The sequence below is a fragment of the Trichosurus vulpecula genome, chromosome 4 (assembly GCF_011100635.1).
Source record: "Trichosurus vulpecula isolate mTriVul1 chromosome 4, mTriVul1.pri, whole genome shotgun sequence".
Lineage (NCBI taxonomy): Eukaryota > Metazoa > Chordata > Mammalia > Diprotodontia > Phalangeridae > Trichosurus > Trichosurus vulpecula.
Window position 1 is genome coordinate 112,715,956 of NC_050576.1, and position 27,049 is coordinate 112,743,004.

At 37.9% G+C, this 27,049-nt stretch overlaps 1 protein-coding gene across 2 annotated transcripts in view; it reads left to right on the forward strand.

The window, feature by feature from the left end:
- SYT14 (synaptotagmin 14) overlaps positions 1–27,049 on the forward strand; it is a 198,950-nt gene that overhangs the window by 84,506 nt on the left and 87,395 nt on the right. The gene's annotated exons all lie outside the window — the stretch shown is intronic.

The following is a 27,049-nucleotide window of genomic DNA, read 5'->3' on the forward strand; positions in this document are numbered from 1 at the left end:
ATCTATAGGCATATGAAAAAATGCTCTGGATCACTACTGATTAGAGAAATGCAAATCAAAACAACTCTTAGATACCACATCTCTCCTGTCAGATTGGCTAAAATAACAAAACAAGAGGATAACAAATGCTGGAGAGGATGTGGGAAAATTGGAACATTGCTACATTGCTGGTGGAGTTGTGAGCTGATCCAGCCATTTTGGAGAGCAATTTGGAACTATGCCCAAAGGGCTGTAGATATGTTCATACCCTTTGACCCAGCAATACCACTTCTAGGGTTGTATCCCAAAGAAATCACACAAGCGGGAAAAGGACCCATATGTACAAGGATATTTATAGCACCTCTTTTTGTGATAGCCAAGAATTGGAAATCAAAGGGATGCCCATCAATTGGGGAATGGCTGAACAAGCTGTGGTATATGAAAGTAATGGAATACTATTGTGCCATAAGAAATGGGGATGATACGGACTTCGTAACAATCTGGAAAAACCTACACGATATAATGCTGAGTGAGCGGAGCAGAGCCAGGAGAACATTGTACACAACCACAGATATATGGATTCTGTGAGGACCAACCCTGACATACTTCGCTCTTCTCAGCAACGTAAGGTGCAAGGACAACTCCAGGGGACTCACGATGGAGAATGCTATCTTCAGCCAGAGAAAGAACTGTGAAGTTTGAATGCAGATTGACGCACACTTCATGCTCGCCTTTTTTCTTCTCTTTTGTTTTTGTTTTTAGGTTTGTTTTTTTTTTTTTGGTTCTGTCTCTTCTTTCTCATGATTCACCCCATTGGTCATAATTCTTTTCCACAACTTGACTAGTGTATAAATTAATTCAATGCGAAGTTATACATGGTAGTTATATGAGATTCCATGCCGTCTTGGGGAGGGAGGGGAGAAAATCTGGATCTCAAAATTATGTAGAACCGTGTGTTGTAAACTAAAAATAAAAAAAAAACATAATGACTAAATTGAAGGAAGCAATAACAATTGAGGAGACATTTTATCAAAATATTTTGAATCAGTATTTATTAATGATATTGGTTTATCATTCTCCTGTGTTTTATCCTTCTCTGGTTTAGGTATTGGGACTGTATTTGTCTCATAAAAAGACTCTGGTAGCGTGCTTTCTTTCTCAATTTTGTGAGAATAATTTGTGTGGTATGGGTCCTAATTGTTCTTTAAATATTTGATAGGATTCTCCTGTAAATAACTCAAGACCAGGAGCTCCCTTCCTCCCTCCCTTCCTTCCTTCCTTTCTCTTCCTTCCTTCCTTCCTTCCTTTCTCTTCCTTCCTTCCTTCCTCTTTCTTTCTTTCTTTCTTCCTTCCTTCCTCCCTTCCTTCCTTTCTTCCTTTCTCTCTCTTCCTTCCCTCCCTTTCTTTCTTTCCTTCCTTCCTTCTTTCTTTCTTCCTTTCTTTCTTTCTCTCCCTTCATTCCTTTCTCTCTCTCTCTCTCTCTCTCTCTCTCTCTCTCTCTCTCTCTCTCTCTTTATTCTTTTTATTTCTTTTCTTTTTGTTGTGTTTTCACCTTATTCCTTTGCTATTTTATTTATTTTATTTTTGGCCCTCATTTTAATCAGAATAGCTAAATGTTTGTAATATTTTCTTGGTCTTTTAAAATAACCAGCTTTTAATTTATCATTTATGTAATCTTTAGTTTCTAGTTTTTAAAATTTCTTCTTTGATTTTAAGTATCTCTTCTCTTGTATTTATCTTAGGTTTGCTTATTTGTTGACTTTCTAATTTTTAAAATGCATATTCAGTTCTTTAATCATCTCATTTTCTATTTTAGTAATTTATAAGGATACAGTTTTTACTTGTGTACTATTTTAGTGAACCCTAATAATTTTGTTTCATTGTTATTTTCTTTCACATGATTATTATTTCCATGATTTGTTCTTTGGCTTGCTTATTATTCAAGATTTTTTTTGTTAAGTCTCCATTTGGATTTGTGTCTTTTGTTTGTGGTCTTGGATTACTATTTTTATGATATTATGGCCTATAAATAATGAAATTTACTGTTTCCTTTTACATTTTACTTTTGCTTGCACTATCTCTGTGTCCTAAAAACACATAGTCAATTTTAATAAAATTTCTGTATGGTGCTGAAAAATACGTATAATCTTTAACATTCCGTTTAGAAGACACCTCATGTCTTTTACTTGTTTTTTTCCAGCAATTTGTTTAGTAATATATTTTCCCTTTTATTTTTTTTTTCTATTAGATTGCATGATATTATATGTAAAGTGCTTAGCATAATGCCTGGCACATAGCAGATACTACATAATTGTTTACTTCTTTCTCCCTTCCCTTCTTTTTCAATAAATTCCAGTGACTCCCTGTTACTTCCAGGATCAAAAATAAAATCCTCCATTTGACATTCAAAGACCTTCATAACCTAACCCCCACTACCTATCCAGTCTTCTTATACCTTACATATGTGCACGTGCATGTGCACACACACACACACACACACACACACACTGTAATCCAATGATACTGTCCTTGATGTTCCCCAGACAAGACATTCCTTCCAACATTGGGCATTTTCATTGGCTCTTCTCCCATGTCTGGAATATTCTTCCTTTTTACCTCCATATCCTAGCCTTCCTGCTTTTTTTGTGCCCCAAGTAGGGGGCCTTTGGGAAGCCTTCCCCAATTCCTTTTAAATCTAGGGTCTTCCCTCTATTGATGATTTCCATTTTAACGTGTACACATATATATCTGTATGGATATATATATACATACACACATATGTTTTTCTATGTTGCTTGTTCATACATGTTTATTTTAATGTTGTCTCTCACATTACATTGTGAGCTCCTCAATGGCATGGACTGTCTTTTACTTTTCTTTATGGAATTTGACTTAGCATTTTAACCAAATGTGTTCATAACTCACAGATATAGATGGTTGTTAATGGAGTATATTTAAATCTAAGATAACTGGGATGACAGAGACCCAAGCCTTCTTTATTGTAATTACTAGTCTAAGGAAGAGCAGCAAAAACTGGAAATCATCTCTTTCATCATTGGTATTTTTCCGTGGTTATAATACTGCCTTGACCTCTGCATCCACTTATTCATCACTCTTGCTTAAATACCAAACCCAAATAATATCCGTATTATCCCAAGGCAAAATATTCTTTGTCCAGTCTAATCATCAGCAATCTCCTGTTGCTCAAATTTGTTATAAATCTTGGGTGTAAATTGGTTGGTTGTTGTCCTTCGTGCTTGAAGAGGACTAAAATGGCATCACTATGTTGGTGTCAAGGTATAGTGTGTCTGATTGTGACTGATCAGACCAATGTGCACTCAGAAGACTCTACCACAGATTGGGCACAAATAATCCTTATGAACATTTGTAGCGAAGATGCCTCTAAATTTGCTCATTGCATGTTTCTTTTGAGTTACTACAATTTTCCTTCGCTCATAGAGTACAGTGGCTTCTTTAATGTGGACTCACCATGCTGGGTGGTCCTGTGTCAGTGTCTGCCATGACTCTAGGAGAAATGCTAGGTGCAGAACAGAGGTCTGTATGCAACATCCATTGATCTGACCAAAGCCTTTGATATTGTCATTTGTGAGGGCTTGTGGAAGATCGTGGCAAAATTTGGTTGCCCAGAAAAGTTGATCTGTACTGTACACCAGTTCTGTGACAGCATGCTTGCACAGGTTCTGGATAATGGATGATCTTCTGCACTTTCCCAGTCATCAGTGGAGTAAAGCAGGACTGTATGCTTGTTCCCATGCTTTTTAGCGTGATGTTTATAACAATTTCATCATACACCTTCAACAAGGATGAAAATGGCATCAAGGTCAGCTGACAGCAAATTATACAACTTGGAAAGGCTACAAGCCAAGAATAAAGAGAAGGGAAAGTTGGTGTGTGACTTTTCTGTTCACAGATGTTTGTACACTCAATGCAGCACCTGAGGCTAAGGTGCAACAAAGTATGGATCAATTTTCTGTCACTTGTATGAATTTTGGCCTGATGATTAACATAAAAAAAGAGATTCTCTACCAGCTAGCACTGCACTATCCGTATGTGAGACCATTGATTACAGCAAATGGAGAAATTTTGAATGTTGTGGACAAGTTCACTTACCTTGGCAGCATATTTTCCAGGGATGGGGGTAAATTACTATATCTTCCTAGGCATAATTTCCCAAAAGTGTTTTTCACAATTCCAGGTGCCTCAACCTTCCTCCCTATGCTTCCCTAAGGTTTGTCTGATTTACATGTGATTTCCCTGCATCCTGATTTGCATCATCGCTAGTAGTGACAATGGTAGTAGTAGAAGTTAGAGCTATGTTTTTATGATTTCATCTTTTTAAAAGATCCTGTAAGGCATAATATAGGGGATGGAGAGTCATACTTAGAGTCACTAACACCTGAATTCAGATCCTGTCTCTGAATCTTACTGGCTCTCTGACCCTGGACAAGTAATTTAACTTCTATGGGAATCTGTTTCCACATCTGTAAAATAAAAGGGTAGATTCAGAGATTTAAAAGCCCCATACGAATATAAAATTATGATCTCATGAAGCTGATGATGCCTTAAATACACAAGATCATTGTCATCTGGACGGATTTGCAGTAAATCATCTTGCAAGGTTAAATTGGCCTTGGGAGTCATATCACATTAGTGCCCTCTTCCACCTCCTTGATTGAAGGAAAGGCCCATGAACTCCAAAAACTCCATTTGAGAAAAGGTGATGGGACAGCCATCTATTTACCACCAGGCTACACTCTTGAACTTTATGCTTCTCCATCATGTCATCATTACCCTACCCCAGGTACCTTCTTTTTCCCTTCCCTTTTCCAGCTTCTTTTTGTGTGCTATCTTCCTCTATTAGATTGTAAACTCCTTAAGGGCAGTTTTTATTTGTATTTGTATCCCCAGGGCTTAGTACAGTACCTGACTCATAATAGGCACCTAATAAATATTTATTGACTGATTGAGATTATACTGTCTTCCCTTTAAGTAGTAAAGTGTTTAAGTTACATTTCTTATGAAGGCTTGAGGTTTTTTGGTTTGGAAGTGTCAAGTCTTATATTTATCACGTTGTGATACTATTAAATATTAAACAACTGATCATGAACAGTGTATTATTTATTCATTTTCACAGAGCAGAGATTTTGTGAAAAGAAGAATCATTCAGTTGGCTGATTTATTTTTATATTTGCATGAACACCTAGGCATCCCTAACAGTGCTTAAATCAGTCATATTGTCAGTTAAGGATGCTCCTACCTTCTAAAAAATTCACCCAGAATGAAGAGTGGCTTTGTTGGTGGTGCTGCATTGCAAGAATGTACTTTTGTAGAATCATCATCATGATTGAATAATAGGTTAGATTGTATAGCATTACTCAGAGACAGCATGGCTCAGTCAGGCAAGAGTCATTTATTAAGTGCTTACTGTGTGTCAGGCACTACAGAGACAAAGAATTAAACTCTTCTTTTTAAGGAGCTTATATTATATCAAAGGAAGCAATATGAACACATAAGTAAATTCAAGGCAACTTCATTGAGGTACTAACATATGGAAGGATTAGGGTATCACCCTCTTCATAAAGATGGCATTCGAGCTGAGCTTTGGCCAAATCTAAGGGTTCTAGAGGCAGAAGTGAGGAAGGTGTGCATCGTAAGCATGAGAGACAGCACTGGAGATTTGAGATGGATTATCATTTGTGAGGATCTAGAGTGTATGAAGGAGAGCATTTTTGTACAATAAGCCTCAAAAGATTGGCTAAAGTCAAATTGTAAAGGACTTTATTTTGGTTTTTTTTGTTTGTTTTTTGTTGTTTATTTAGTTTTTATTTTGCTTTAGCGTCAACATGGAGCCATTGAGTTTATTAAGTACAGGGGAATGATCCGTGTTCTTTCTCTACTTCCTTGTTTCACCTAGGCTAGGTCACTCAGGACAACAGTGAACTGGCTCGCAGTTTTGAGGAGTTCCTGGTATGCCTATTTCTTGCCTCAGGATACTCTAAATGTAGGATACAAATTTAGGACCAATGACAAAAGTGACCCCACTAATAGTTGACCACTAAGAGTTGATAGACTGTAGTTCTCAGAGATTCAGAAAGAGAGGAATTGGAACATTTCCATACCAAAGTGCTATGAGGCTACTTATCAGTTTCCCTTTTATCTACCAACAATCCAGATCCATTCTCTTAGATGTTCAGGAAACGAAGATGGCGGCTGGAAAGCAGGGACTAGCGTGAGCTCCCCACCAAGTCCCTCCAAAAACCTATAAAAAATGGCTCTGAACCAGTTCTAGAACTGCAGAACCCACAAAATAGTAGAGGGAAGCAGGGCTCCAGCCCAGGACAGGCTGGAGGGTCGCTGGGTAAGGTCTATCCCGCACAGAGCTGAGAGCAGAGCAGAGCCCAGCTTGGGCACTGACCAACCAGACCAGGAGCCGGACGGAGTGTGCCCTAGCGCCCTGAGTCAGTGAGCTGCAGCAGTTACTAGACTTCTGAAACCACAAACACCAAAGACAACACAGAAGGTTAGTGGGAAAAGCTGCTGGGGACAGGGTGATAGAGTTCGCGGTTCAACCACCACCCCGGGGGCCGTGGAGGTGGGGCAGCTACAGAACTACAGCTGCAGTTGCTTCAGGCCCCAGGCCCACCTGGTGGGAGGAATTAAGTGGCTGATCACAGCAGGAGTGCAGAGCCTGCTGAAGATCTAAGTCCAGTCCGGGTTGGGGGTTCTTGGGGAAGGAGGAGTGCTGGTGTGGCACAGCTGGCTGTAATAGCTCTGAAATCAACAGCGCATCCCCCCAGGCTTGGAACATAGTACTCTTTACTCTACAAGCAGTCATACCCCGCTGAAAAACTCAAGGGTCAAGTAAGTTGGCTGGGAACATGGCCAGGCAGCAAAAACACACCAAGATTCAGTCTCAGACTTTGGAATCTTTCTTTGGTGACAAAGAAGACCAAAACATACAGCCAGAAGAAGTCAGCAAAGTCAAAGGGCCTACAACAAAAGCCTCCAAGAAAAACATGAACTTGTCTCAGGCCATGGAAGAGCTCAAAAGGATTTGGAAAAGCAAGTTAGAGAAGTTAGAGGAAAAATTGGGAAGAGGAATGAGAAGGATGCAAGAAAACCATGAAAAACAAGTCAATGACTGGCTAAAGGAGACCCCCAAAAATACTGAAAAATATACTGAAGAAAACAACACCTTAAAAAATAGGCTAACTCAAATGGCAAAAGAGCTCCAAAAAGCCAATGAGGAGAAGCATGCCTTGAAAGGCAGAATTAGCCAAATTTTGAAAAGGAGGTCCAAAAGATCACTGAAGAAAATACTACCTTAAACAAGAGATTGGAGCAAGTGGAAGCTAGTGACTTGATGAGAAATCAAGATATTATAAAACAGAACCAAAGGAATGAAAAAGTGGAAGACAATGTGAAATATCTCATTGAAAAACTACTGACCTGGAAAATAGATCCAGGAGAGATAATTTAAAAATTATTGGACTACCTGAAAGCCATGATCAAAAAAAGAGCCTAGATATCATCTTTCAAGAAATTATCAAAGAGAACTGCCCTGATATTCTAGAGCCACAGGGCAAAATAGAAATTCAAAGAATCCACTGATCGCCTCCTCAAACAGATCCCAAAAAGAAATCTCCTAGGAATATTGTCACCAAATTCCAGAGCTCCCACATCAAGGAGAAAATATTGCAAGCATCCAGAAAGAAACAATTTGAGTATTGTGGAAACACAATCAGAACAACCCAAGATCTAGCAGCTTCTACATCGAAGGGCTTGGAGCACGATATTCTGGAGGTCAGTGGACCTAGGATTAAAACCAAGAATCACCTACCTAGCAAAACTGAATATCATGCTCCAAGGCAAAATATGAACTTTCAATAAAATAGACGAGTTTCAAGCTTTCTCAATGAAAAGACCGGAGCTGAACAGAAAATTTGACTTTCAAATACAAGAATCAAGAGAAGCATGAAAAGGTAATCAAGAAAAAGAAATCACAAAGGACTTACTAAAGTTGAACTGTTTTGTTTACATTCCTACATGAAAAGATGATGTGTTTGATTCATGAGACCTCAGTATTAGGGTAGCTGAAGGGAATATGCAGATATATATATATATATATATATGTGTGTGTGTGTGTGTGTGTGTGTGTGTGTGTGTGTGTGTGTGTATACAGAGAGAGAGAGAGGGCACAGGGTGAATTGAAGATGAAGGGATGATATCTAAAAGAAATAAAATCAAAGTAAGGGATGAGAGAGGAATATATTGAGAGAGGGAGAAAGGGAGAGATAGAATGGGGTAAATTATCTCGCATAAAAGTGGCAAGAAAGAGCAGTTCTGTAGGAAGAGAAGAGAAGGCAGGTGAGGGGGAATGAGTGAATCTTGCTCTCATCAGATTTGACCTGAGGAGGGAATACCATACACACTCAATTGGGTATCTTACCCCACAGGAAAGAAGGAAGAAGAAGATAAAAATGGGGGGATGATAGAAGGGAGGGCAGATGGGGGAGGAGGTAATCAAAAACAAACCCTTTTGAAAAGGGACAGGGTCAAGGGAGAAAACTGAATAAAGGGGGATAGGATAGGAATGAGCAAAATATAGTTAGTCTTTCACAACATGAGTACTGTGAAAGGGTTATACATAATGATACGCATGTGGCCTATGTTTAATTGCTTGACTTCTTAGGAAGTGTGGATGGGGAGGGAAGAGGGGAGAGAATTTGGAACTCAAAGTTTTAAAAACAGGTGTTCAAAAACAACAAAAAAAAAAGTTTTTGCATGCAACTAGAAAATAAGATACACAGGCAATAGGGCGTAGGAATTTATCTTGCCCTACAAGAAAGGCAGGGAAAAGGGAATGGGAGGGGAGTGGGGTGACAGAAGGGAGGGCTGACTGGAGAATAGGTCAACCAGAATATATGCCATCTTGGAGTGGGGGGGAGGGTAGAAATGGGGAGAAAATGTGTAATTCAAACTCTTGTGAAAATCAATGCTGAAAACTAAATATATTAAATTAAAATTTTTTAAAAAAAGAGACGTTCAGGAAACCCACTTGTCCTTGCCCAGGACATTAGCACCAATTATGCCCTTAACTAGCATAGCTTGATCCTCAGCCTGGTTTGCTGCACATTCTGTAAAATCGTAGCCACCCAATGCTGTACAATTCACAGGATGTCAAGAACCAGAGGTACATTAGGATCCCAGTGGGCTGGGTCCCTTAGCAGGGAAGTTTGCAGTGTGATAAAGGAAGCCAAGAGATCAGTATGTTACCCATGTCTGGTCACCAGATCAATGTAGACCCATGATACCATCCACCGTGCTTTTGGGAGGTGGGAAAATTCTGAGTCAGCCAATTAGACTTGCACTTTAGGAAAATCACTTTATCTACTGTACAAAGAATGGATTACTTTAGGCAGGCCAATTAGGAGTTGTTGCAACAGTCCAGGCAAAAGATGATGAGGACCTGAATTAGAGTGATAGCTATGCAAGTAAAGAGGAGGGAAGGGGACATATGTAAGAGATATTGTGGAGGTAGAAATGATAAGATTTACCAAATGATTGAATATGTGGTGTAAGGGATAGCAAAAATTCAAGGATAATGCCAAGGAGTATGAACCTTTAACTGGAACAAAGTGATGCCCTTGACAGAAATAGGAAAGTTCAAATTTAAGGTAGTTTGGGGGAGAAAGATAATGAGCTCAATTTTGAACAGATTGAGTTTTATACTTTTATATAGGCCAGGATGGAAGGGAATGGGAATAAGGTGGTGGTTATTGTTATGTTTCTCCTTTGTTCTCGAAGAGGACTATGACATCAGGGAAATGATGACATGATTTGCAGTTGACTTTGATTTGAGTGAAGGAGGACTGTGCAAGGTCACCAGCTTCACTTTTTCCTCCAGAGCCATCTGGGTTCAATGGCCTGATATTCATCAGGATGACTGGGAGACCCTGGCCCTTTTAGGCTAGTGTAGTCTTTCTCCTCTCCCCTCCCCTCCCCTCCCCTCTCCTCAACAGGAATAAGCATATACATATATATGCACACACACACACAGACATATATATATATACACACACACATATATACACATGCATATATGTAATGTGGTATATATAGTGTGTATGTGTGTATATACATATACATACATATCTATACCTATACATACATATGTGTGTGTATGTGTATATATATATGTATATGGAGACAGAGAGAGAGGCATAGAGAGCACCTACCGTGTACTAGGCACTGTGCTAAGCACTTTACAAGTATTATATCATTGAGCCTCACAACCCTACAGGCTAAGTGCCATTATCATCCTCTTTAACAGGTTAAATGACTTGCCCAGGTTCACACAGCTAGTAAGTTTCTAAGGCCAGATTTGAATTTAGGTTTTTCTGATTCCTGCATTCTATCTACTGAGCCACTTAACTGCCCATATTAAATATCTATTAGACAATTGGAGCTGTACAACTGGAGCTTAGCAAAGAAACTAGAGAGACAGATGGATAGAAAGCTGAATAGATACAGATCTACTCAGCTATGTAGATCTATATCCATCTATATATGTTTTACGTATGTATATTGTATGTGTGTATACACATAAACACGTGTATGTGTGTATGCATTTCTGCGTCAACTGTGTAGAGATTTAACTCTTGGGACTAAACAAGAACGCTAACCAAGAGAGTGTAAAGGGAAGGTAGAAAAAGGCCCAGGACAGAGCCTTGGGAAATGTTAGAAGATGGGATATTGAAGACAAATCAACAAAAGGAGACTGAGGAACTATCAGACAGGTAGGAGTAGAACCAAGAGAGAGCACTGTCATAAAATCTGAGAAAGAAGAGAGTATCTAGGAGAAAGTGGTTAAGTATCATCAAATGCTACAGAGAAATCAAGAAGCATGAGGGCATCAGGTTTGAAAGCTAAATGATAATTGGTAACTTTGAAGAGAACAGTTTTATCTGTGTGAAGTTGGAAGCCAGATTGCAAAGGTTTGAGAAGTGAGAGAAGAAGAGATTAAATTAAAGCAATGAGTAGAAATATCTTTTTTAGGAGTCTGGCTTGAGAGAAAGGAAACATGGGATGATAGCTTGAGTGTTCTAATAAAGTTTTCTTTCAGGATGGGGGAGACTTGTTTTTATTTGTAGTCATCTGGGAAAGAACTCTTAGGTAGAGATTGAAGACTAGAAGGGATGATTGTGGGAGCAATCTACTAGAAAAGTTGCGATGGGAGGAGGTTAAGTGTATGTGGAATCCATATCTTATTTGTGTCTTATTTTGTTGTGCTTCTAGATATCTGCAAGGCGAAAGCCTGTGAATACACTAGCTACTGCTAACCTGAATAAGCTATAGGGAAATTCATTCTCAAGGAATAGAATACAGGACAGTGGAAAGCTTCTGTTGCCTAAGTATTGTTTTTTAGAATATTCCAATCACTATTTGTTTACAATGCTCTTCCAACTGTACCTTCATCACTCTCCTAACTTTGTGTAACCTACTTCCACTTGTACTCCCTTTGTTTGTCTTTAAGCACTCCAATGCTCCAGATTTTTCCTTTGTCTTCCCAATATAGTTGTAATGCTGCAAATGGATGAGCCGTACTCTACTTGGTTGAACAGCGGAGCTGAGACATGCTCATGTGTTTGTAGCCCAGTTCTCCCTGTAGCCACAAGAAATATAAAATAGCCTCAGCTAAGCCAAAAAAAAACAAAACCAAAACCAAAGTACAAAGTTAATTTCTTTGACAGATTCTCATAGAAAGGATAGCCATAGCAAGAAGAAGAGCTACTTCTTCACCAGAGAATGGGGTAAAAGAATAGAGAATAGGGGAGATATGAAGTTATTTCAAGATATAGAAAAAAGGGAAAACCTAATTTGAGCAAGTTTCATTACTGAAAAATCCCCATTTCTTTTTTAGCTAACTCCAGTTTTATCATGGGCAGTCTTTCCCCTTTCACTTGATAAACGTAACCATATATAAATAGGCATAGATAAAAGATGAAAAACAAACACTTTTGCTGTCATCCATCCTTATATCTAAGAGGATAACACAGTATTTAGCTACCATTTCTTTTGAATCCACTCCAGGTCTTATTGCTGTCTTTCTGCCTTGAAGAGAGTAGCTGCTATTAATTCTTAGTTCCTGAGGCATTCTGTTTAGGTTCTGGCAGGCTTTTCCCTGTCTCAGAAAGAATGAAAATCTGTTTTAAACAGACTGTGAAAAAATTGCTTTTTCTCTGCTTTGTCTCTTGCAAATGGCTAGGGCTTTCCCCTCACCTAGCTTTATTTTTTTTTAAACAAACCAAATTAGGTATTCATTTTGTTGTTGTTGGAGAGTCCTTCAAATTCCATTTTAAAGTCCTTTATTTTATCTAGATCAAGGATCAGCAAACTTTTTCTGTAAAGGTCCAGATGGTAAATATTTCAAGCTTTGTGGGCCAAGAGGCAAAATTGAGGATATTATGTAGGTACTTATTTAACAGAGAAAAAACAAATTTCCACCAATATTTTGTTGATGAAATTCAAAATATAATAATAATTGAGTACATTCGTTTTGTTAATACAACTCTACTAATGAGAAGAATGGACTTCTCTTTTGGGGGATAACATTTCATGTAATAGTGGCTCAAAGTTAGTGTGCCCTAGCATCACAATTGATTTCAAATGTTCATCTGCTAATGTTGATCTGTTGTTAATGTTGATCTGTAATGAAATTTTATGTATTTCATCTTTGAAAATGTCTTTTCTCACAAATAGGTACTGCCAAATACTGATTTCAATCCATGATCGTATGATTCTAATTGAGCCAAAAGGCTGATAGTCTTAAACAAGTTTATTTTCTCTGGACAGATTTCCTCGGCTGATGCAATCAAATATGATTTAATTACCTCACCATCTGTAAACAGCTTTCATTCTTGGCTAACAAATAAGCCACCTGGAAGCTTACTTTGGTTTTAGCCTTATTTTCATTTTTATTTGTGTTAAGAAATTCTACTGTGTTGAGATAGTCCATTTTAAATTTTCTAATTTTTCTCACCATTGCTTTCCTGTGAATTAGGAATACTGTGATGTGTGTCTGGTCTATAACATATATTGTATTTTTTTAGCATCGCTACTGTGTCATTGCATAATAAACACAATGCTTTGCCATCTAATTGGATAAAATAATCCACATTTCACTGTTCCTGAAAAGCAAGACATTTGAAGTCCACTTCTGTCTAATTATTTTGACATGATAGTTAATAAAAAATAAATAGAATGTCCTGGTACAACAATATGCATAGCACTTAAGTTATAACTGTGTCACTGATGTTTGTAGTGTGGCAAACGTTGACGTGAAGCGATGAGAGTGTCCCATACAGTCACTTCTCTGTCACAACTACTCAACTCAGCATGTTGTAGCAGCCATAAACAATATGCAGATGAATGAGTGTGGCTGTGTTCCAATAAAACTTTATTTATGGACACTGAAATTTGAATTTTACGTCATGAAATATCATTCTCCTAGTTTTTCTCCAGCCATTTTGAAAATGTAAAAACCATTCTTAGCATGTGGGCCATATAAAAATAGGCAGTAGACCTATAAGCCTTTCTTATTAAAATGTTTAACTGAACCATTCCTTAACACCAAAACTTGCAAGGGCCCATAATCATAGTGTATCCACATTTAATATACAGGTGTCTCTTTTTCCTGGGATTGGCAAAACTTTCAACCTTTCACATGGAATCACATAAGATCAAGGAAGAGGAAGAAAGGTCAGAAAGCCACTTTAATTGATATAAATATATTCATTCAGGCAGCAGACATACACAGATAAAAACAATTCACTTCACAATGGGGTGAAAAATATCCAAAAACTGTTTGCAAACTCATTCCAGGTTAGCCTAGTTAGGAAAGAGAGCAGGAAGAATCATACACTCCTTCAATCTCAACTTTTTTTCCTCAAGTTAAAATTTCATATTGTTTGGGGGAAACTTATTCATTAGATACTGTATTGACCTTAGTGCCAATACCACTTCTTCTTTTTTACCAAAACAGTGTGCTTGACAGATCTAGGAACAAATGACCCCCAAATGAAAAGCAGGCAGGTACAGCCAGTTTCATTACTGAAAACCCCCAAAAAGATTTCTAAAGGCCCCTTACCTCTTCAGGTGGCAACAGGTTTTTAGGAGACAGTGACCCATCCTGAAAATCTAGCTTCTGCTGGGGTCAGGAGGTTGTCATTCTCAGTCACAATACCAAACTTGTAGAAAGAAGGCCCATGTTGTGTCTAGGATCAGATATACCCAAGTCACGATTATTTATTTGTTTACAAGCAGTATATAGGGAGACTCCTTAAGCTAGGCATCCGTAAGTACTCTGAGATACAAGATAGAACAGCTTACATACACTCAAATTTTTCTATGTATGTACTTACCTATGTACATATATTCATACATAATGCACACAGATATATGTTAGTGGTATGTATATGAATGTAAACATGTGTACACTTCTCCAGCCATTTGAAAATGTAAAAACCATTCTTAGTGTGTGGGCTAAGAGAGAAGTGAGCGTGGAAGTTGATTAGGATATCTCTGATCAATTTATTTCTCCCAGATCAGTTTATTAAATTACAGAAGATACAAAACAGGTAACAGATAATGAGGTGTAATTACATATGTGCTCCCTATTCCTATTTTACAAATTGTGAAGAAGTTATGTAATCACAATTTATGGAATTACAGTATAGCTAGCTTTGGCTGGCTAAGGATTGATGGCTGGTGCACCTTAAAAAGGACGCTCTTCAGAAAGTACCTACTATATTTGTCAAGCACTATGGCAAGTGCTGGGGATACACAGAAAGGGAAAAGATAGTCCCTGCCTTCAGAGAACTCAAAATCTGATAGGGGTAGACTGCACGCAAACAAGTACACACAATTTGTACAGAATAAATAGAAATAATCCATGGAGAGAAGGCACTAGAATCAAGAGGAATCAGGAAATGTTTCCTGTAAAAGGTGAGAGTTTAGCTGGTGCTTGAAGGAAGCCAGAAAAGCCAGGAGGCAGAAATGGGGAGTGACAGCATTCCAAGCATGGCAGGCAGTGAGAGAAAATGCCCAGAAATGAGAGATGGAGTGTCTTGATTGTTGAACAATATGGAGACCAACATCACTGGTTCAAAGGGTTGGCAGGAGGTTGCTGGAAGTCAGGGGTGTGGTGAGGTATAAGAAGACTGGAAAGGTAAGGGTGTGTGGGGATAGATTATGAAGGGCTTTGAATGCCAAACAGAAGATTTTGTTTTTTATATTGGAGGGATTAGGGAGCCACTGGAGTTTATTGAGCAGAGAGAAGAGTAACGGTTAGACCTGTTGCTTTTAGGAAAATCACTTTAGTGGCTGAATAGAACATGGACTGAAGTGAGGAGAGACTTTTGACAGGCAGGTCAACCAGCAGAATATTTCAGTAGTCTAGGTGTGAGGTAACAAGTGGTGTCAGTGTTAGGGAAGAAAAGAGGGTATATTCAAGTGGTGTTGCAAAGGTGAAATCAGTAAGCCCTGGCAACAGATTGGTGAGAGATGGTGAAGAGTTGAAGATGACGCCTAGGTTGTGAGCCTGGGAGACTAGATGGTGATCCCCTTAATAGTAATAGGAAAGTTTGGAAGGGCAGAATGTTTAGAGGAAAAGATAACGAATTCAGTTTTGGACCTGTTGAGTGTAAGATATCTACTAGACAGCCAGTTCCAGATGTTTGGAAGACAGTTGGAGATCCAAGACCAGAGGTCGGCCAAGAGATTAGAGCTAGATAAGTAGATTTGAGAATTGTCAGCATAGACTTGGTAATTTAATCCTTGGGAGCTGATGAGATTACTAGTGAAACAGTGTAAAGGGAGAAAAGAAGAAGGCCCAGGAAAGAGAGCCCTGTGGGACATCCATAGCAGCTAGACATGACTGGGATGAGAATCCAGCAAAAGAGACTGGGAAAAGGAGCAGTCACATAGTCTCAATAGGAGAACCAGGAGAGAGTGGTAGGTGTCCCCAAAACCTAAAGAGAAGACATTATCAAAGAGAAGGTGACCAACAGTGTCATAGGCTGCAAAGAGGTCAGGAAGAATGAATATTGAGAAAAACCTTTGTTTTTGGAAATTAGGATATCATAACTTCAGAGAGTAATTTAGATTGAATGCTGAGGTTGGAAACCACATTGTAGAGAGTTAAGAAGAGTGAGAGAAGGGGAGGCAGAGGTTCCTATGGCTGTCTTAGGGAGTATGGCCACAAAGAGCAGAAGAGATATGGGATGATAGAGGGGATGAAAGGATCAAGTCAGGGTCTTTTGAGGGTTAAGGAGACATGGGCATGTTTGTAGGCAGTAGGGAAGGAGCCAGTAGATGGAGAGAATACGGATGATAGAGGGCAAAATCTGCTGCAGAAGACAAGATGTAATGGGATTACTTGTTCACATTGGCAGCAGTGAAGAAGCCAGCTACAGAGGAAGAATCCAACCCTTGAGGAGGGATCACTCTTTGCCTTTTGTTTACACCTCTCCTAGATGTCAGGGGAGGGGAGATTTCTTTCCTCCTCCCATAGATATGGGACCTTATAGGTTTGCTTCTTGCTCTACAAAAGATGTCACATCCAGCAGGGAGTGTTCTCAGCAATCAAGGGAGGCAAAGAGCCAGGCCTGGCCATTAAGTGCTGAGCTATGGAGAGGAACAGACTCAGGGAACCCTGCTGAATGATCCACCTCACAGAGCCGCCCTACTCAAGAGGAGTATCATCAGGACACTACAATAAGGGAGAGAACGTTGAGATCTTTTAGTCTTAGAGATGTGAGTTGACTTGGCCACATCTTCCCCAAGTGTGTGCCCTTTTTTTTATTTACTCTTAGTGTATAGGAGAGTATGCCATAGGTTTATGGGGAGAGTGTTTGATAGTGAATGTTCTCATGATACCATCTTAATAAATGCTTTTGCTTTAAACTCATTTTGTTCTATATTAAATGTAAAACATACCTGTGGGGGTTTGTGAGCTATATAGCTTTATAAATGAGAACCCATAAAAACCTTTGACCTGGGGATGGTTGATCTATGGAGATTCAACCCATGAGTACAAGTTAAGGGTAGAAAGGTAATCCAGAGGGAGAACTACATTTATATGCAACTACATATCTACATATCTATGTACATATATAAATAAAGATGTTGCACCTCTCTGGATAGTTATATAGATATGTATGTGTGTATCTGTATGTATACATATATGTACATATATACATATCACAAGCCCTAATTTCTTCCACTTAGAAATATCTTTCTCTAGGAGGACTTGTAACTTGCAAATATCAAAGCCCAACTCAATAACTATTGCAGATTGGGTCTGAGGAGGGGCAGGTTAAGTCTGAATAATGATTAGGCCTGGAAGTTTGCTGTCATGGATCATGAGAAGGTAAGCACTAATGCGAGATGCCAAAGTACAATTGGAGCTGAGATATTGCCAAATGTAAGCCAAAATATTTCACTGTTATTCAAATTTTAGAGTGGTAGAGGAGGAAACCTAGGTTTGGTTTCCCAAGGGGATCAGAGCTGATCACTTTCTAATTGCAAGGCAAGCATCCATAGCAGACTTAACCAAGTCAGAAAGGAATCTGCAGAGCTATAGCAGCAGACAAGATCATTCATTTTTTGCCCATCAGTTGGTTAAAAGCACCTGTTTAAAACCTACTTTGCCCATTCAGAGACACTATCCTCAGCTGGCATTGATGATATTGAGTTATAAAGATGAATTAACCTTAAAAGTCATACCTCTGTTAGTCCTTACTTTCCAATAAAAATATGAAGTAACATTTGTATATATTCCTCATTTTTTACACAATTTATTCTTTTATTATTTGCATGAATGATTTATACTTTAGTCTAAAGAGAGTCACAAAATATTAGGCACTTCTTAATATTGAAGAGGTAGAGCATATATTGGCTAAGATTACCTAGTATAACTCCAAAAGCTATTATTTGTATTAAATAAGAGTTTTATATTAATGTTGATTTTGTTCTCTTGGTTATGGAGAAGCTTGTGACTCAGCTGTTTACACTACTGTATATGCATGATTTTTTAATATCTGTATTTAAATGTGGTTTGTTGCTAAGTTTTTTTCTCTTAGAGGTAAGCTTTCAAGAAGGATATAGTTAAAAAGCTCCATGGAAACTTCTGCTATTCTGATATCTGTGAATCACTCTAGTTGGTGATAAAGATGATTGACTATAAGAGCCCCTTTTTCTGTCACAGAGCCCTTATGAAGTTTTCCCGTGGGGACATATAATGGAGTTTGTAAAAGTGAAAAAGTCACAGAGCTATTTTATTTACTCAGTTAAGCCAAAATGATGCTGATAGTTGTCTGGACACTTAGATTCTTCTAAATTATACAGAGATTACTAGGGAAAATCATTTTTGTATCTCCCAATCTTTTTGTGTAAAAGTATAAAGTAGAATATAGCCACAGAGCTGTCATTGTCTTTCATTTTATACTGCTTGTAGGCATTTTGCTATCCTAAGGAGATTGTTCACAGTGTCTTCCAGATGCCACTTTTTCCACAAAAGAAGCCTACTTACTTCTTTGACTATTGTAGTAGAGAGAGGTGTTCTCAGCTGTGAGGTTCTGAGCAGTAGTTAAGGAATGGAAGACTAAGAACATATTCATAATTGAATGTTAAAAAAGGACCATTTAATATCTACGAGGGATGTTTATAAGAAAGACATTCAAAAATATTAATAATTTTGATGTTTCTCTAGTACTTTGAGATTTGCATAGCACTTTGCATTTATTATTTTATTTGATCCTTATAGTAGCACAATGAGAGGTACATTTGTTATTTTCCCAGGATGGGAGAAGTTAAGTGACTTGTTGCTCATGAAGTGCACAACTAGGAAATATTGGAGGCCAGATTTGAAAGTATTTTTCTCCACAAAGGTTAGAGAGAAAAGTCAACATGATAGGGTGGATGTGCTGAATTAAGGTAAAAACAAGGAAAGGGATTTATACTTCATTCATGTACTGGACTAGATGGCTCTTGAGTTCCCTTCCAACTCTGTGATTAAGGAGTTTTCACACTGTAACTTAGAAGTGAGTCTGTCATATGCATTTTCTCTTCTGCTCAGATATCAGATTGTTGTATATTTTCATGGGATAATCATCAATCCTTAACATGTGGGATATTTATGCATATATGCACACATATTCATATACACACAGCTGGAAACCCTACACACAAGGAATGCAGTCTGTTGGGTTTTTTATGTTTGTGGTACAGTCTTCTGATGTTCTTACTGGCTAGCTATGTATTTTTATAAAAATCTTTATAGAATTACTGTAGAAGAAAAATAAGTCCAGGCCACTAGGCCAGCTAGGTGGCACAGTGGGTAGAGCACTGGGCCGGGAACCAAGAAGACTCATCTTCCTGAATTCAGATCCGGTCTCAGACACTAGCTGTGTGATCTTGGGCAAGGTACTTAAGCCTATTTGCCTCAGTTTCCTCATATGTAAGATGAGCCGCAGAAGAAAATTGCAAACCACTCCAGTATCTTTGTCAAGAAGACCCCAAATGGGGTCACAAAGAGTCAGACATGAATGAAACAGTGGAACAGCAACTGCTTTGCAAATTGTTTTGTATGCTATTGAGTGTGTTAAAATGGTTATGCCATGCAAGGGCTGAATAGTAATCATTATGTTATCCATTAGAATATAAACTCCTTAAGGACAAGGACTGACTTGCTTGTATTTGTATCTCCAGTACTTAAGACAGTGTCTGGGATATAGGAAACACTTAATACTCTTTCTCTCTATCTGCCTACCTATCTATATATAATTTCCTATGGTAAGTAGAACTTTATTAGAGGAGTATTTCTAATTTTAGTCAATGTACAATGAAAACAAAACGGGTAGACCTAGAGAGTATGTAGAAAAGAATCATCAAAATGGCTTTATAAAGGGTGGAAATTTACATTTATAAGGAAAGTTTGAAGGAATTGGGGCTATTAAACTTAAAAGAATAAAAGGTTAATGGGCAACTTAGTTATCTTCTTCAGTCATGTTAGAAGTAGATGTTGTTCAGTGCTTCGCCTCTATAAAACTAAATAAGAGAAATAGACTTAAAAAGGGAGAGATTTCAGTTAAATACTAGAAAATATTCCATCTCTTAGCAGATATAATGTTATCAAAGGAGTCACACGCTATGTGAATGACATCATATAATGAATTAATAAATTTCCTTTCTTTTAAATAGACTTGGGGATCTGTGAGCAAAACATGTAGTTATGCTAATATATACAAATAACATGTTTCTTTTGATCAAGAAGCTCAGAAAATTTGTTTTTTCAAAGTTCTGTAGCATTCATGTAAGTTTATCCCCCCTCATGAAACTCGATGAGTTTCATGGAGAAACTTATTGCATAATTGAATCAAACCTTATATGTGTTATGTATACAGACTTTACTATAACATTTGAAACACATTCAGCCAACAATATAAGGCACTGTTCTAGGTACCACACGAGAAAGAAAGAAGTCAATGTCTTTGTCTTCATGGTGCTTACAGTATAGTAGATGTGAGATGCACACACTGTCAAAGTGCAGTAAGAGAGGCATGAAGGGTTGTGTAAGTTCGGAAGAGAGAAAGATAATTTCCACCTGTCTTCTGAAAATTGCCTGTCATTTGACCTGGCCTAGGGGAGGAGTTGATAATGTGACACTTTCTAGGAAGAATATGAGCAAAAGTAGAGAGGTGGAGTATGACTGGAAAGATTTAGATTTGAGTGAGTAAGCCAAATAAGGTGCATGAAGGAGAGCAAAGGAAGAGAAATTTACAAAGGTAGGTTGATGTCCAATCATGGAAGATCTTAAACACATTTATTTCAACAGAGCATGATATTTTCAGTTCTCTAAATGAACATTCTATGAAGTTCTTATTTGTGCCACATTGTGGAAGATGCTATATACTTAGTCTGTTAAAATATAAATAAATGCCGGTTTATTGAGTTGAGAACTATTTTAGCAGCACTTAAGTATTCTTAAGTAGTGTGATACCTTTACTCTAATATTTCCACACCTTTTTCATAAGCTTTTTATATGTGTGTTAAGGAAGAGGAAATTAAATAGAATAAGTTTTCACTTAAGTGTAGAAATAGTAGTTTCAAAACACTCATTAGGCATAGGTATGCCTGTTACAAATGCCTTTCCATAGAACCAAGCTTTAGTAGAGAGAATGTAGAATGAAAAAGATGAGAATAATAACACAGTGACTGTCTTTAATTGTAGAACCAAAGGGCTTAGTTTTGTTTTCACATAGTTGAGAGAGGGAATGAATAGAGATAGATAATCAGGAATTGCACTTTAATAGTCCTAGGGTTTGTATCCAGGATCCAGAATGAAGATAAAGAACAAGGGCCAGCAGCTTTTAAATAAGAGTGATAGTTTAGGTCAGGGCTGTCCAAAATATGGTGATTTTAAGCAGCCCACCTGTGAGTTTTAATTATCATGAGCAAAAAAATAAAATAATAATGCGTATTAGATTTTTTAATTCAATCACTAATAAATAATCTCATTGATGTTAATTTTCTTTGGTGTTTTTAAGCAGTATTATGGACGGAACATATCACACGGAATTTTAAGTTGATCTGTGGGATGCGTTCCATCTGTATGATGCAGACTAGTCAGTGTGCACCTACCTTTATACTGTTGTGTTGTCTCTTTGCTGTTTTGTGTTTGCTTTTGCGCTTCGCACCTTCACCTGTCATATTGTTGACGCACGTTTCCCCACTGTCTATTAATGTACTGTATTTTTTATTCTGGGTGCGGCCCTTGAATAATTATCTTATTTTAATGCGGCCCTAAGATAACCTAAGGTTGGACAGCCTGATTTAGGTGCAAGACATTGAACTACTGTGAAGCTAAATTATTGAAATAGTACAACTTGATGGATTCAAAGCCATAGGAATAACTAGACCCAAAGAAGAGTAATTAGTGGAGGGAGGTTCCTAGTGTGGTGGCCCAGGGATTTGTTTTTTGCCATACTCTGTTCCACATTGATGAGAACATAAATAGCATGCTTATAAAAATTGCAGTTGACATGAAATTGAGAGCAAAACCAACAGTGAATAACAGAATTAGGAACTACATATTTTGATACCTATGGACAAATGTAGACTCTAATAGTATGAAATTTAGTAGAGATAAGGGTCAAGTTCTACACTTGGTTTTAAAAAACTGAATTGCACAAGTATAAAATGGGAAAAATCAGGCCTAGTCATTGTTCCTATTAAAAAAGACCTGGTTATTTGAATGGACTCTAAACCTATGAATCAGTAGTGTGACATGGGAGCCCTAAAAATGAGTATGATCATTGGTTGAATTAGTAGAGACACGGTGTCCTGAACAAATGAGGTGATGATCCCACTATACTCCCTTCTATTCAGACTGTGTCTAGAGTACTGTGTTTATATAGGGGGCATCACATTTTGGGATGGACACTGAGAAAATGGAACAAGTCCAAAAGAAGATTACTTGGTATTGGGGCTTTTATTAGTATAAAGCAACTAGATCAGGTAGGGGATTTCACAAAAAAGGCAAGAAGATTGCTATTTCTAAAGCATACTAATGGGGGTCATTGGGAACAGGTTAAGAAGCAGTAGCAAAGTGGAAAGTTGTGAGGAAGCTTGTGAAGACTTAATTTTAGGAGAAATTAGAGGAGAAAGAGAAGAAAGAGGAAGAGGAGGAAGTATGAAGTGATTTGGGAGTTGCATTCAGATTCCACTACATACATGTCAGCTATGCTTAGAAACTTTTTGCGTTGGACTTTTGGTAGGTGACTATTAATTGTGAAAGTCAGTTGAACAAGCTACCATCATCTCAAAAGAAAAAAAGCAAAAATAAGGAACAGCTGAGTGAGATATTATTTAGAACCAGCTATTGGATTTCCAGCAAGGCTGACAGGCATGGCCAGTGAGCAGCTAGCCAAGGGAATTTTCCACAAGAGTTATCTACAAATATGATAGAGGACTGAGCATCAGATTTCCAGGTGTGGAGATCTTTGTAGTCACCTTTATAGGATGCCCAACATTTGTTTGGTTATGGCATATTATTTCTGTAATGGGCTACATAACTATTATCTATTCTCAAAGCTTAGTCTAGGTTCCCTCCTAGAAGAGAAGGTAAAAGGCCTCAGGAGCACCCCTCTGTCAGAGGGAATAAAGTATTCCTTGAAAAAATAGAATTAAAAAATTCACCAAATTATTAATAATGGGAGAAATGCAAATTAAAATTTCTCTAAGATTCCACTTCACACCTTTCAGATTGGTGAAGAAAATAATACAATGAGCCAGTGATATGACATAAAGGGCAAACACACAAAAACAACCAAGCATTGCTTTAGGTAGCACTAGTAGATACATTATGTCCAGAACAAGTGAGGTGATAATCTCACTGTTGTCAGGGAGGCATACTAATGTGCAGTAGGTGGAGCTGTGAATTATTCCAACCATTCTGGAAAATAATTGGAAGCTATACCCAGAGTCACTACACTTTGTGGTGCAGTGGATACAGCGTCTGACCTGGAGTCAGTAAGGCCTGAGTACAAATCCAGCCTCAGACACTTACTAGCAGTGTGACTGTAGGCACATCATATCACCTCTGTCTGTCTCAATTTCTTTATCTGTAAAATGAGGATGATAATAGCACCTACTTCTTAGAGTTATTTTGGAGATCAAATGAGATAATAATTACAAAGTGCTTAGCACAGTGCCTGGCACATAGTAAGCACTATAAAAATGATAGCTATTGTTATCATTATTATTAATAACATTGTTATTTACAAACTCTTTGGCCAAGTGATACCACTACTGGGCATGTGCTATCAGAAGATCAAAAAGAGAGAGAAAAGACCCATATATGCAAAAATATTTATAGCAGCAATTTTTGTTGGAGTAAAGAACTGGAAACAAAGTAGGAATTTCACAATTGGTTGATGAACAAGTTGTGGTATATGGATATTAATGGAATTAGTATTGTAATGTAACAAATGACAAAAGAAATGGATTCAGAGAAACCTTGTATCCACCAATATAGAATAAATGTGAGCAGAGCCTGGAGAAATATTGACATGATGATCATAGTACTTAAATAGATCTGTGATCTCAGTGATTTGGAAGTTTCCTGCAGTTATGCAGACCTCAATCCATATCTGCTCATTCTGTGGAACACGTGCAATAAGTTCACCCCAGGGAGTACACTCCCTATGCTGAAGGTCTTCAATTCTTCATTTGTAGCAGGAGAACACTTCTGCCTATCTGCCTGTCATCCCTCATTCTTGCTCTGTGACCAGCCCAGTGTTTTTTTCCCTATCATACAGTCCTTCAATCATGTCTTGCACCTCTTCTTCAGAATTTCTCACTGATTCTATGCTGTAACCTGCTCATACCCACCACATGCCTAGTAATTGCCCTCTGTGTGATATTTTTAGTTGTTTAAAGGCATTTGTATTTCGTGTTTCACTGCCATATAGCGTCAAGAGTTTGGATATGTAATTAGAATGTTAATATGACAAAGATGGGCTCTTGCTATCATGAGAAGTTTAGGATCAGTAACAGAGCTTTGCAGTTTCCCAAAGGCAATCCAGCCCACTCTCTTTTGCCTGTTCAGTTCTAGGCCTAACTCATTGTGCATCTGTGTTATCTGACCCAGATATTCATACTACTAGACAAGCCCTGCAAGGTGTTCATTCAAATGCATATTATAAGTTGTGCAATATACATTTTTCATCTATTTTAATCTACTTCCTTGGACAAACCATACTCCTTTGAGTGGTTACAGATCTCTTCCAAGAGACTCTTCCTGATGTTCTGGAATATAATGAAATCAACAGCATGTCATCTACCACCAAGAGCATCTGGAGGACTTCACATTCCACAGGGATCCTCTCTTTGACTTGGACTCTGTGATGCATCTTTTCTATCACAGTGCTAGATATATTTGGTGAACATATATCTCCCTGTTTTATGTTTTACCTCGTGTTTATTATCTGAAAGTTATTTTGTATGCTTAATTCAACTGTTTTATCTTCCAAGGAATCTTAAGAGATTCTGATATATAATAATAAAAATATTCCTGTAAAAAAAGCCAAAAAGTGGCATTTGTTCTTGCAAATCCAATACTTCTTCATAATCAACAAATAATAAACACAATGGAATCTTATATTTTCTAAATCTTCAGTTAATTGTGAAATAATAAAGATGTGGTCCAATGTTGAATATCACTTACAAAACACCTTTCTTGCTCATGTCCTCATCAAGGATACCCTCAACTCACAATCACAATCACAGTTATAAAGAGTTTAGATAGATGATGGAGCTGACATCAGTAGTTATTTGTGTTCTTTTTTATTTGCCTTTTTTCAATATTAATAAGGCCCAAGATTTTTCTCCACACTTGGTATCTCCTCCTCTTTCAGATACTTTGTATTAGTTGCTCTGCATTTCAAACATGTTACCTCCTTCATGAATCTTCTCTACGTACAGCTTTCCTATCTTTGTTCTCTTTATTTTAATTTCTAATTCCTCTATGACCAAATCCTAGATTGTGAAGTTAGGTTCCATGTGTGCTACTTCCACTTTCTTTATCATAATAATTTTTATAAATCTTTTCCATTTTTTTCTGTTTATACTCCTCCTTCCCTCTCTATCCCTATGTGTCCTTGGGATGGCTTTGCTTAGTTTGATACCTTGCCACATTTTTTTTAAAAATTGGTTTTGCCTTCCACATTTTCTTCTCTATGAGATGACACATCTTATAATCATCTATTCTCCTTCCTTGTAAGATTTACCCAACCAGGTTTTTATTCTATCCCACTTCTGATTCCGGCAGCCTTCTATCTCCATTCTGCATTTAAGTCAGATGCTTGCTAAGGATCTTCATCAGAGTGCTAAAGTGATCTGTACTTGATCTTCTGCTATATAATATCTTAATCAATAATGTGGATAAATGCAGAGATGTCATGCTTACCTTTCCCACCAAACCTAACCTTCTTTCCAGCTGTCCTGTTACTGTCAAAGATACCACCATCCTCCCAGTTACCCAGGCTCACACTCACGCTTAAGGCATATATCCAGTCTGATGCCAGTTTTTCTTGTTTCTACCTTCACACTGTCTCTCACAGCTGCCACCTTGGTATAGGCCATCATCACCTCACACTAGACTATAGCCTTCTAAGGTCTCCTTGCCTCAAATCTCCCTCCTGCCCCTAATAAGTCTTCCACGTAAATGCCAAAGGGATTTTCTTTTAAAGGCATAGAGGTCTATTCATATCCCTCCTCCCTCCCCCGATTGGCTCCCTATTAGCTTCAGAATCCAAGTATAAAATCTTTCGTTTAGCATTTGAAGCCCTCACATCCTGGCCCCTTCCTTCCTTTCCAGTTTTTTCTTATACTTTGCTCTCCTCAAGGGCTCTCCTACAGTCCAGCAAGAGTGTCCTTCTTGCCCTTCTTCTCATATGGCAGCCCATTGCCGGTTCTGTGCCTTCTCACTGGATGTCCCACTTCACCTCCATCTTGTGGCCTCTCTCAGGATTTCCTCATGACTCAGTTCAAATTTCATCTTCTACAGGAGGTTTTCGCCAGCTCCCCCCACAGATAATGCCTTCCCTCTCCGATTGCTTTCTATTTATATCTCTTGTATGTTTCTAGTTATTTACATGTTGTCTCCCCATTTAGAATGTGAGTTCCTTGAAGGCAGGACCTGTGGTTTTGTATTTCCAGATCTTAGCACAATGCCTAGCACATAGTAAGTGATTAATAAGTGTTTCTTGAATGATTGTTTATCAAATCTACAGATAACACCAAGTTGAAAATCATAGCCAATGTGCAGAATCAGGATACTGCTCATTTACATGAGTTTGCATGTACACAACAGATTATAAATATGAAGTATATTTGAGTTGGAAGAGGAGTTTTTAACCTTAAAGGAGAAAAAAAAACAGTTCTACTAGTAATACTATTTTTTTCAGGTCTCTATGTTGGTTCAACA